Source organism: Suncus etruscus, chromosome 7 (assembly GCF_024139225.1).
Source record: "Suncus etruscus isolate mSunEtr1 chromosome 7, mSunEtr1.pri.cur, whole genome shotgun sequence".
NCBI classification, from domain to species: Eukaryota; Metazoa; Chordata; class Mammalia; order Eulipotyphla; family Soricidae; genus Suncus; species Suncus etruscus.
In genome coordinates this window covers 71,340,055-71,353,587 of record NC_064854.1, presented here as the reverse complement: position 1 = coordinate 71,353,587, position 13,533 = coordinate 71,340,055, and the positions used below count along the sequence as shown (strand labels likewise).

Genomic DNA, 13,533 nt, shown 5'->3' with positions numbered 1-13,533 from the left:
AATTTTCCACAGTTAAACCAGGATGATATTAAACATCTACACAAATTTATCACTATTGAGAAAATTAAAATTTTAATCAAAATCTTCCCCAAAACAAAAGCCCAGGTCCAGATGGATTGATTCACTAGTGAATTTTTTTAAAATTATCTTTATTTAAACACCGTGATTACAAATATAATTGTAGTTGTATGATTACAGTCATGTAAAGAACACCCCCCCTTCACCAGTACAGGATTCCCACCACCAATTTCCCAGATCTATCTACTCCCCACCCCACCCAAACCTGTACTCGAGACAGGCTTTCTTTTTCCCTCATTCATTCACATTGTTATGATAGTTTTCAGTGTAGTTATTTCTCTAACTGCACTCATCACTCTATGTGGTGAGCTTCATGTCATGAGCTGCATCTACTGAGAAGATAGGGGGAAATAAGGGTTGTGACTGAGGCAGTAAAATATTAAAAATGAGATTTGTAGGGCAGTATCAAGGTCACAATACAAGATGGATGTTATGGTTATATAAAATATATGCATACAATACTATCAATAGGAAAACAAGGAGAAAAAAATTCCAGTGACTGTCCCAACATAAACCAGTACTAAAACGGTTCACCCTCCTCCCAAAGTGCATTTCCATTAGTGTAGGGACAGGTAAGGGGGAAGCCTGAGGACCACTAAGAGTCCACCTGAACCCACTTCTGGCCATCTGAGCTGGCACCCAGGGAAGGCCTGGGGTCAGGGGAAAAAGACAAGGACAGCTGGGGGCCTGCCAAGCCTCCCAGCACTCCCCAGGCCAGGGGGAACTAATGAATTTTTTCAAACCATTCAACAGAAACTAATACCAATTCTTGCCAGGTTCTATCATGAAATTGAAGAAACGGAAACACTCCCAAACAATTTTATAAAGTTAACATCACCCTGATACCATAACCTGTCAGAGATACTGTAAAGAAAGAAAATTACAGACCAATATCACTGATGAACAGAGATGTAAAGATTCTCATCAAAATCCTGGCAAATAGAATCCAACACCTCTACAAGAAGGGCATACACTATGACCAAGATGTATCAGTTCAGAAATGCAGGATGGTCTAACATACATTAATAAGTCAACATATACACCATATCAACAACAAAAATAAAATCATTATGAGCATATCAATAGATACAGAGAAAGCATTACATTACAATACCCATTCATGGTAAAAAAAAAAAACTCTCAACAAGATGGGAATGAAAGAAACTTTTCTCAATATAGTCAAGGCTATCTACCACAAGCCAATGGCAAATCTTATCCTCAATAAAATTAAACTAAAATCATTTCCTCTAAAATCTGGTACAATTCAAGGCTGCCCCCACTCACAACTCCTATTTAACATAGTTCTGGAAGTTCTTGCCTTATCAATTAAAAAATAAAAAGATATCCAGATAGGAAAGGAAGAAAGCAAGCTTTCACTGTTTGCATATGTAATGTTACTATAATTAGAAAACCCTAAAAACTCTACCAAAAAGCTTCTAGAAACAATGGATTCATATAGCAAAGTGGCAATTAACATGTAAAAATTAATGGCACTCTTATACACTAATAATTATAAAGAAAAAATTGACATAAAAAACAATCTCATTCATATTAGTGACACACAAACTCAAATATCTTGGAGTCAACTTAATTAAGGAAGTAAAGTTCCTATACCAAGAAAACTACTAAACACTGGTTCAAAGGTTCCCAGAAGTGTAATTCTATGCTATATGGTAAATCTATATTTAGATTTTAAAAATAACTCCAATCTCTTTACCAGAGTGGCTCTAATATTTTGCATTCCCACAGCAAAGTAGGAAGTTACATAGGTTACTTTATTTATTTGTTTCATTTATTTGCATTCTCTCCAGCATTGGGGTCTGTTACTATTTTTGATGCTTTTAGATTTTTTTTTTGGTACCAAGAATAGAAGTCAACTACAAACAAAACAAAACAAAACAAAAAAACCCCACTGGTTCAAGAAATAAAAGAGGACACAAGGAAATGGGGACATATACCCTGCTCATGGATTCAGGGGACTAATATCATTAAAATAACAATATTTCTCAAAGCATTGTACATATTTAATACAAATCCTCTAAGGATACCCATGACATTCTTCAGAGAAGTAGATCAAGCAATCCCGAAATTCATTTGGAACAATAAATACCCACGAATAGCTAGAGAAACTCTTAGGAAAAAGAATATGAGAGGCATCACTTTAAATTGTATTACATCACTTTAAATTGTATTACATCACTTTACATCACTTTAAATTGTATTACAAAGCAACAGTCATTAAAACAGCATGGTATTGGAATAAAGACAAACCTTCAGATCAATGGAATAGACTTGAGTATTCAAAAAATGTTCCCCAAAATATAATCATTTAATCTTTGAAAAAGGGGGAAGATAGACAAAACGGGGAAGATAGACAAAACGGAGCAAGGAAAGCTTCTTCCACAAATGGTGTTGGGGCAATTGGTCAGCCACATGCAAAAAAGTAAAATCAAACCTTCATCTAACACCATGCAAAAAGGTCAAATCTAAATGGATTAAAGACCTTGTATCAACCTGAATCCATAAGGTATACAGAGGAACACGTAGGAAAAACACTCGAAGATCTTGTTACTAAAGGCATCTTCAAGAAAGAAACCACTCTCCAAACAAGTGGAATCAGAGATAAACTGAAAGAACTATATTAAGCTGAGAATCTTCTGCACCTCAAAGGAAATAGTGACTAAGATACAAAGGCCACCCACAAAATGGTAGAAACTACTTACCCAATACCCATGAGACAAAGAGTTATTATCTAAGATATACGAGGTACTGACAGAACTTCACAAGGAAAAAAAATCTAACCTCATCAAAAAATGGGAAAAAGTGAATAGAAAATTCTTTAAAGAAGAAAGGGCCAAAAGACACATAAAAATATGCTCCACATCACTAATCTTAAGGGAGATGTAAATCAAAACAACAATGAGGTACCATTTTGCCACAGATATGGCCACACATCACAAGCAATAAGAACAATCAGTGCTGGTGGAATGTGGGAAGAAAGGAAATCTTATTCACTCCTGTTGGGAATGCTGTCTATTCCAGCCTTTATGAAAAAGAATATGGAAATTCCTAAAAAAAAAAAAAAACCTGGAAATTGAGCTCCCATATGATCCAGCTATACCACTCCTAGGGATATACCCTCAAAACACAAAAACAATACAAAAATGCTTCCTGCACACCTATATTCATTGTAACACTATTTACAATAGCCAGGATCTGAAAACAACCCAGATATTCTTCAACAGATGAGTGGCTAAAGAAACTGGTATATATACACAATAAAATCTATGAAACCATCTAAAGAGATGAAGGCATTAAATTTTTCTATACATGGAAGGGCATGGAAACTATTATACTGAGTAAAATAAGTCAGAGGGGGATAGATAGACATAGAATAATCTCAATTATTTATGGATTTTAAGAAAAATAAAAGACATTATTGTAATAATACCCAGAGACATAGAGATAAGGGCTGAAAGGACCAGCTCATGATATGAAGCTTATCGACAAGAGTAGCAAGTGCAGTGAGAGAAATAACTACACAAAAACTATCATATCAAATAATGAGTAAGATAAATACAATACCTGTCTTGAATTAAGGTAGGACAGGAGAGAAGAGGAATTGGGAGGCATTTGTGTTGGGAATATTGTTCTTTTTATGACTGAGGTCCAACTAAAAACATGTTTGTAATGTTGAAGAATAAAGTATTATTTTTAAAAAAGGAAGTTCATAATGTACAAGTAATTTCACTTCAAATATCTTAATTATTTAAGGTTTAGAAGATAATGTAAATATAACTTCAACTTATCCCACCCTATAACATACTATAGTTTTGAACTATTTCTGATTGATACTATATTGGATACACCATATAATGTCACATTATGGATATACCATAATTTTTAAATGAATGGATTAAAGATACATTGAATAAACCTACACTTGCATTTTTTCTAGTAAACTATACATATAAAAGTAATTTATCTGTTGGAGAAGACCAAAACATATATTTAAAAAGGAAACTTGATGACTTCTCTCTTCATATATAGGAAGTTTAAGGAAGACTACCAAACACACACATAAATGTTTAACCAATGTTAAGAACAATAGAATATAAATTAAGTTATCACTGAAAAGCCCAACTGAAATAAATGGTCTGCTAGCAAATGACTCTAATTATACCAGAAGAAAAAGTACTGGGTGTCCATGAGCCAATAGTGCAATAGAAAATAAACCTTTCATTAAAAAGAAAACACTAATGACTCAAAAAGGCATCTAAAGTTCTCTTCATGAAAAGGATACAAAATTAAATGTAGCAGTTTCAAAATTGTTGTCAATATTAGAGAGCAGTTTTTCAGCAAACAATAAAATCTGACAATAAAGAAAATATTAGATTATTATCAGGATTTTTCAGAATATAGCAAGAAAAAACCCACATGTAAAGAATAGCTTCTGGGCCCACCCACGCTGAGCGCGCGAACAGCCGCCGGCTCCAGCTGGGTCTCCCTTGCTCCGGGAAGGGCCGCGCGAACCGCAGCCAGTCTGGCTGGGTTTCACTTGCCCCAGGAAAGGTAGGGAAGCCCCACCCACCCACGCTGAGCGCGTGAACAGCCGCCGGCTCCAGCTGGGTCTCTCTTGCTCCGGGAAGGGCCGCGCAAACTGCAGCCAGTCCGGCTGGGCTTCACTTGCCCCAGGAAAGGTAGGGAAGCCACGCCCACACACGCCGACTGCGCGAACACCCTCCATGCCCCATCCCCCGTCCCCCGTCGGGTTAGGCCACAGAAAGAGCACAGGAGGAGCCAAACCGCAGCAAACCCACCCAACAGTACCCCTAGATCCACCCTCAGGGAGGGGACCCATTCCCACACCACAGGGGATCAAAACAGGCTGAAATTGGAAGGAACAGTACTCCAAAGCACACCATTAAACACAAAGAAATATGGGTAAATCAAAGAGAACCCTAAGTTCTGAAGATACGGAGACAAACCCTAACAAGTTTCCAAGCCCGCCAAAATGCACAGATTCATGGGAAGTTGACCTAAAAGCAGCAATGAGGAAGGAAATGCAAGAATCAATAAAAGCAATGAGAGAAACCTTAGCTACCGAGTATAAGATATCTATCGAGGAACAAATTAGCCAAATTAAAGAAGAAATGTTAAAGAGTATGAGAGAGTCCATACAAAAAGAAGTGAAGGAATTAACAGACAAAATAACAAGCCTTACTAGCAGAAACACAGAGTTGGAGAAACACATTGAAGAACTCGAAGGAAAACTGCAAACAAAAAATGACCAAGAAACCAACAAAGAAATAAAAGGCAAAGCACTGGAAGGAAAAGTCCAGTACCTAATGAACAAGGACAAAAGAAACAATCTAAGAATCGTGGGTATACCAGAAGGGGAGGAAATAGGGAAAGGGGAAGAACAAGTAGTCAGAGAGATAATAGCAGAGAACTTTCCCACCCTCTGGAATGAAACTTCAGGGCAAATCCAGGAAATCAAGAGGGTCCCTAATAAAATAGACCCCAATAAACCAACACCAAGACATATAGTAATCCAAATGGCTAAAATCAAAGAGAAAGAGGAACTTCTTAAGGCAATAAGAGAGAAAAAAACCTCAAGTACAAAGGTAGGGACATAAGAATCAAACCAGATCTGCCAGTCGAAATAATTCAAGCTAGAAGACAGTGGAATGACATATTTAAACGACTGAATGAAAGAAACTTCCAACCTAGAGTCCAATATCCAGCAAAACTATCATTCATATGGGAGAACAGACTAAAAACATTTTCAAACAAGACCGAACTAGAGCTATTTGTGCAAACAAAACCGATCCTAAACGACCTACTCAGAGATGAATTACACAATAAAAACCCCCGATTGTAACAAAAGCCACCCTACACAACACAACTGCACAACAGTCCTCTCTCTCAATAATCTCCCTAAATGTTAATGGCCTAAACTCTCCAATTAAAAGATGCATAGTAGAGAACTGGATTAGGAAAAATAAACCGGACTTCTGCTGTCTGCAAGAAACACACCTACAGCTACAGGATAAGCATAGGCTTAGAATAAAAGGATGGAAAGTAATTATTCAGGCCAATGGAAAACAAAAAAGAGCAGGGACAGCCATTCTTATATCAGACCAAATTGCATTCAACCTCAAGAAAGTGATCAGAGACAAAGAGGGTCACTACTTACTGATCAGGGGAACATTGGATCAAGAAACACTAACCCTGGTCAATATCTATGCACCTAATCTAGAGCCAGCAAAATATGTGAGGCAACTGCTCGTAAACCTGGAGAAACACATGAAGGGAAATGTGATAATAGTAGGGGACCTCAATACTCCACTTTCACCACTGGACAGATCTACCAAACAGAAAAATAGCAAAGAAATAAGAGCTCTAAATGAAAAATTAGAAGATTTGGGGCTAATAGACTTATATAGAGCCCTCTATCCCCCAAAAGCAGAATACACATTCTTCTCAAGCCCACATGGAACCTTCTCCAGAATAGACCATGTCCTAGGATACAAAGCCAACCTATATAAGACCACAAAGGTAAGGATCATTAGAAGTACCCTTTCAGATCACTATGCAACAGAGATCAAAATTGACATCAAGAAGAAGCAATGGAGAAAAACTAATACCTGGAGATTAAACAACATGCTGCTCAACAACAGCTGATCAAAGAACAACTCAAGGAAGAAATAAAAAGATTCCTTGAGACAAATGATAATGAAGAGACAACATATCAAAATTTGTGGGACACAGCAAAAGCAGTAATTAGGGGGAAACTCATAGCAATACAGGCCTATATCAAGAAACAGGAAAATAACAAAACCAACAGTTTAAAAGATCACCTCAAAGAATTGGAACAACAGCAACAAAGAAATCCAACCACAACCAGAAGGCAAAAAATAATAAAAACCAGAGCAGAAATAAACAACATAGAAACCAAGAAAACAATACAAAAAATCAATGAGACCAGGAGTTGGTTTTTTGAAAAAATAAACAAGATAGACAAACCCCTAGCAAAACTCACCAAAAAAAAAGAGGGAAAACACCCAAATCAATAGGATCACAAATGAAAGGGGAGATATTACAACAGAACCCCAAGAAATACAACATATCATAAGATCATATTATGAACAACTATACTCAGCTAGGATAGAAAACCCAAGAGAAATCGACAGATTCTTGAAGAAAAACCCTCTTCCGAGACTGGACAAGGAAGACCTAGAAAGCCTAAACAGACCAATCACCTCAGAGGAAATTGAAGATGTAATTAAAAAACTCCCTAAGAACAAAAGCCCAGGACCAGATGGATTTACAGGTGAATTCTACCAAACATTCCGAGAAGACTTACTGCCACTTTTCCATAGGCTCTTCCAACCCATAGAAAAAACCTTAAATGGAACAAAGAAAGTCTATTCAACAAATGGTGTTGGTACAACTGGAAAACCACATGTACGAAAGTGAATATCGACCCATACCTCACCCCTTATACAAAAGTCAACTCAAAATGGATCAAAGACCTTTAAATCAGACCTGAATCTATAATGTTTATTGAGAATAAAATAGGCAGAACACTCGAAGACCTATATATCAAAAAGGTCTTCGAGAATGGAGCACTAATGGCAAGAACTTTAGCATCAAACATAAACAAATGGGACTACATCAACCTAAAAAGCTTCTGCATGGCGAAAGAAACCCTACTTAACGCAAGAAGACAGTTAACAGAATGGGAAAAAATCTTTTCACTCAACATATCAGATAAAGGGCTGATATCTAGAACATACAAAGCACTCAGAAAGCTGAGCCCCCCAAAACCAAATAAAGCCATAAAAATGGGGAGATGAAATGAATAGACACTTTTCTGAGGAAGATAAAAGGATGGCCAACAAACACATGAAAATATGCTCACCTTCACTCATCATCAGAGAGATCAAATCAAGACAACAATGAGATACCACCTTACACCAGTGAGGATGGCTCACATCAAAAATAATGGGAACAATCTCTGTTGGCGGGGATGCGGTATGAAAGGAACTCTCATCCACTGCTGGTGGGAATGCCCCCTAGTCCAACACCTATGGAGAACAGTCTGGAGAGTGCTCAAAGAACTAAGAATTGAGCTGCCATTTGACCCAGCAATTGCTCTCCTAGGTATATACCCCCAAGTTGGAAGGACATTCATTCCAAAATATGTGTGCATCTCACTATTTATCGCAGCACTCAGTATAATAGCCAAGTCTTGGAACCAACCTCGATGTCCAACAAGAGATGAATGGAACATTAAGATGTGGTATCTATACACAATGAAATATTACATGGCAGTCAGAAATGATACAATCACAGACTTTGCAGCAATGTGGATGGACCTAGATCATATTATATTAAACAAAGTAAGTCAGAAGACAAAAGATAAACACTATTCTGAAGCACCCAGAACATACACCTTTACACAACTAATACTTAACAATCAAATAACAGGGTTTAACAGGGTAGAAACTCCAAACACTGTAGTAGTCAACATATACTCGGGAGCAGTGCCCAAAATACTTGAAAAAGGAACAACGCAAACTTTTGACTACACATTATACCACAAAGAAAACAGCAACACCAAAAATAGCAGCATAGAGAGAACAGGTATGTAATTAGCCTCCACAACAAAGGCCCACAATAATCTCTTAGAGATCGTATAGAGGAACACAGGTAAAGAACACCATGGGAAATCACTGTCTCCAATGGAAACATCCCATAACACTGTGTTTTAATGCCTTTATCTTACTATATTTAAAATAACCTCTCAGCTTTTATGTCCACAGGCATCCTTGGATACAAATGGCGGACAAACTAAGACGGCAGCTCAGGATACCACACGAGATACCATACCTAGCTTGCACTACGAGTTGTCCCTGAGAAAACTCTTTAACATACACTTTATCTCTAGGTTATACCTTCTTTTAGGAATTGAAGCACGTGACCAGTCAGACCACCAAAGCAGTAACTACGACTTACAGACTTAAACTACAGGATTTATTATTCAAACACATTCAAGCAAACTAGCATTCCCTTGCTATTCTCTCCCCTCTTCTCACTACTTTCTTTTTTATTTTTTTCTTTTCTATTCTTCTCTTTACTTTTTTCCTTTTCTCTTCTCCCTTTCTAATGTATTTTCTCTTTTCTCCCTTCCTACCCCTTCCATATACCTTCCCCTTTCCCCCCTTTGGAAATCCAACTATCCATTCACCCCTCAATCCCATCCAGACCTCCCGCCATATTAAAACTCTCCACCCTCAGTCCTTAATCTATTAGGCATCAAGATTGACCTCCTACCCCAACGAAACAGTACCCAGTACGCAGGCGAGGGGACACCCAGTCAAACCCACACCTCGTCTCCTACAAGAAAAGGCAGCCAACTCCCCTGTGGATTCATGCTGCGCGGCCCTCCCTACCAACTCCTCCTAACATGGACTTTACTTGAAACCGGACTTAGGTCCAAAAGTATCCCCAATGCAAGAACTCTTCCAAGACCTCCCTGCCACATATCTTTTGCCAATCTGAAGAAGATCAGGGGATGTGATGGAAAGATGCCTGGGAACCCACACACCACAAGGAAAACCCAAAAGACAATGGGAAAACCTGTACTTCCAAAATAAGCATAAGACCTGTATTATACCACCTCTTTACCTGCTTTTCCCCAAATGTAAGATAGTCTTTTGCATCACTTTGGTCCTCTAAATACTTTGCTAACTCATTTTTTTTAAAAAAATGTCTGTCCTACATATACATATGTAAGCACATACATTTTTATTCCCTATTTTTTTCTTTTTTTTTCTTTTTTTTTATCTTTTTTGGGTATGTAACCTGTTTCTGTTTTCCCCTTTGACCACCCCCAAATGCACCGACAATCTAATGTAGCACCATTTCCCCCTGCAAAGGCACACTAAAAAGGGGGAAATCTTACATATAAAAAAAGAGCTCTTATCTACTAGAGATAGGAACTCATAGTTGTTTACAATATAGGGATACCTCCTACCTTGAAAATATGTCATGTGGAATCAACTTAGACCTCAGGTGATTAGATACCATCCGTCCAGCCTTGAACCCTGGATCCCAGACATAGAAACGGCACAGATCTTCACAACTGCTGCAGAAAACAAATCCCATCTGGGACAGCCTTAACACTGCGGGGTCACCAACAAGTGCCAGTGCTAATATGATATCCTGACAACGAGGAAAATGGGAACAACTTGACCTAAGTACTGGTTATCCTACCTTACTAGCTAAGACAAAATCAGAAGACTTTTCACCCTTTGGTAGGTCCAAAAGCCAAGATTGCGAGTTACAGATGACTGGCTGCTAGAACCATGACCAGACTGTGTACAGCCTGGGACCAATAAAAAAGCCCTAGCCTAGGGTTTGATCTATGACCTGCACAATAAACATGATCCCCAGTTCCAAAGGTCTGGCAGAGACCATTGTAACGGAATGGGGCTTCTGGAAGCACAAAGAAAGACGCTATCCTAGGTGCCATCCTAGGTTCAGTGCAAAGACCAAGATCACCAACCACAGAAGATGGATTAAAATGACACTTAGTGAACAGAACTTCTAGAACCACAAAGACTGACTTCATCATAAGTCCCACCCCTGGATTTGTGCAGATGCTGAGATCCCTAGACACAGAGGCCTGATTGTATCACCCAGGACAGAGCAGAAGTCTTCCAAACACCACAAAAGCACCACCGGTAGAGTAAATGATCCTAAACAGAGTCTATAGTTGATCCCATGACAATACACTCCAAGGGCGGAGAAACCCCATATCTCTTAGGCCAAGAGAATTCCTTTTCAAATGACCCCAATATTTACTGTGCCAGGGCAGGAGGGAAAAAACAAAAAAACAAAAAGCACAAAACATTGTTTATTTTTTATATATTATTTTATATCCATTTACTATTATTATTTTTATTTACCTATCTATTTTTGGTCAATTTCTCTGTTTGGGTGTGATTATTGAAGTTGTTGTCCCCAGTTATACTTATTCTTTCTCTTCCTTTCCGTTCTTTCTTTATGTACTATGCCATGTTTCTTATATCAAGACCATGGCGTGTTTTTGTTTTGTTTTGTTTTGTTTTGTTGTTGTTTGTTTGTTTTTATGGTGCTTATCGTTATTGTTGGAGTCCTCACTGGATATTTGACACTTCTTTTTGTACTGGTGGAGTGTTTCACCTTCTTTCTCTCCTTCATCTCTCAAACCAATGATGAGAGCCTCTAGAAGAATTCCGCTTATTTTCGGCGTATTAGACTTTTACTCCAGTTTATTACTTTTCTCTCCTTCAAACAAAACCACGTAACTTGAACTAGCTAGTCCTGCCCCCCAGTTAGAGGGGAAAATAAGGGAGGCACCAGGACCAAACAGGTGCAAGACTACTAAGTAGTAGGCTAGATACAGAGGGGACCACATATTCTAGCAACCCTGGGGGTGAGGGAAGAGGATATGGGAGGTAGGACAAAAACGGAGGTGTAGGGAGGACAATTTGGTGATGGGAATCCCCCCTGATTTTATGTAAATATGTACCTAAAATATTATTGTCAACAATATGTAAGCCACTATGATCAAAATAAAAATTATATTAAAAAAGATAATAAAATTTGTAATTATAAAGTAGAACAAATTCAGAGATAACTATAACTTCAAAATATATTTCCTACAAGAAAATTTTAGAAAAGAGATAAAATTTATTCTCAAAGTGATAAAAAGGGACAGGACATCTATTAAACAAGAGCAATTCATGATAAAATAAAAATAAAATCAAATCTTCAATGAACCAAACAAAATAACTGCTGGAAATAATAGAACTGGTTATGAAAAGCTGCAGTAATATGGAGAAGAGACAATGTTAAAATTAAAGTATGACAAGCTGTGATTAAAATTGATCTGGCTATTTATTCACAATGTGATCATGAGAGAAATACACTTAGCACCTGTATCTTTATTTCCTCATCTATAAAGTGAGATTGATGTTATGTTCAATACAAACCAGAAACATGTGTTGCACAATCCTTGAGTTTTTTAAGTTTTTTAAATGGTACCCTGGTTGTACAATATAATATACATAAAGTTGTGAAAAATATATTATCGTTAGGGTGATGGCTCAAAGCACTGAATGTGTGTTTTGCTTGTGAAATCCTTTGGTTGGATACATGGTACAAAATTCTAAGACCACTGTGTTCCCACCTACCCAAAAAAAGCCAAAAAAGAAAAGAAAAGAAAAGAAAGAAAATCAGGCTATTTCATCTATTTTAACACATAATAAGCACTCCATATATGTTGGTTAAGATTTGTAGATATCAGATGCATACTGGGAACAGGGGTGAAGGGAGGACATCACTGGTGGTGGGAATAACCTTGATTTATTGTCACTATGAACCTAGAATATTACGATGAAATATTTGTAATTCTCTTTGGCCACAATAAACATTCATTAAAAAAAGAATTGTAGATAGCAGGCTGGAGCGATAGCACAACAATAGGACATTTGCCTTGCATGCTGCTGACATGGGACGGATCCAGGTTCGATTCTCTTAAGCCTTCCAGGAGTGACTTCTGAGCGCAGAGCCAGGAGTGCTGTGGGCTGTGACCCCAAAACAAAAAACAAAAACAACAACAAAAGAATTCTCAATATCATGACAAAATGCTGAGTTAGCAATTTAGAAAATGAAAGTGGTTAATGTCCTGACCTATGAAGAAATAAAGAAACAAAAGTTGACAAAAGTGCTCGCTTTGGCAGCACATATACTAAAATTGGAACGATACAGAGAAGATCAGCATGGCCCCTGTGCAAGGATGACATGCAAATTTGTGAAGCGTTCCATATTTAAAAAAAAAAGTTGACAAAAATATTAATAGAAAGAAGATGTAGAAAACTTCACTGCAAATAAAAACATTTCCTAGAGAAGACAAAATGATAACTGATACTGATAAAGAATAATAAAAGAATACATGGATTTTTCCATGTCTTAGAGTGATAAGACAAAGTGTAGGGCATTTACCTTGCATGTTATTAATCCTGGTTAGTTCCCTGGAGTCCCATATAAGCTCCCAAAAACTGCCAGGAATGATCCAAGTGCAGATCCAGGAGTAAAACTTAGCATAGGCATGTGTGGCCCAAGAACCAAGTAAAAATTATATTTCCAAACATAATTAAAATAACTAAGGCTAGAAATTTGCACCACCAGTATATTTGCTACAAGTGGATTTTTGAACATATTTGAAGACTTTAACTCACATGTAGGAAAATGGAAATTTAAATATTTATTTAAAATATCAGAAAAAAGTTACAATTGAAGAAAGCTTATGTACAAAATAAAAATTAATAGAAAGCCATAAAGCTAACTGTGCCAGACTGGCAGAGTACCTGAATAGAGTTTATTTGTTGAGGAATCAAG

At 37.4% G+C, this 13,533-nt stretch overlaps 1 non-coding gene across 1 annotated transcript; it reads left to right on the top strand.

Moving 5' to 3' along the window:
• The first annotated feature begins 12,859 nt into the window (after positions 1-12,859).
• On the top strand, positions 12,860-12,966 carry LOC126015118 (U6 spliceosomal RNA). The gene has a single exon (XR_007498013.1). It is a non-coding gene; the product is annotated as a U6 spliceosomal RNA (small nuclear RNA).
• Positions 12,967-13,533: the final 567 nt, after the last annotated feature.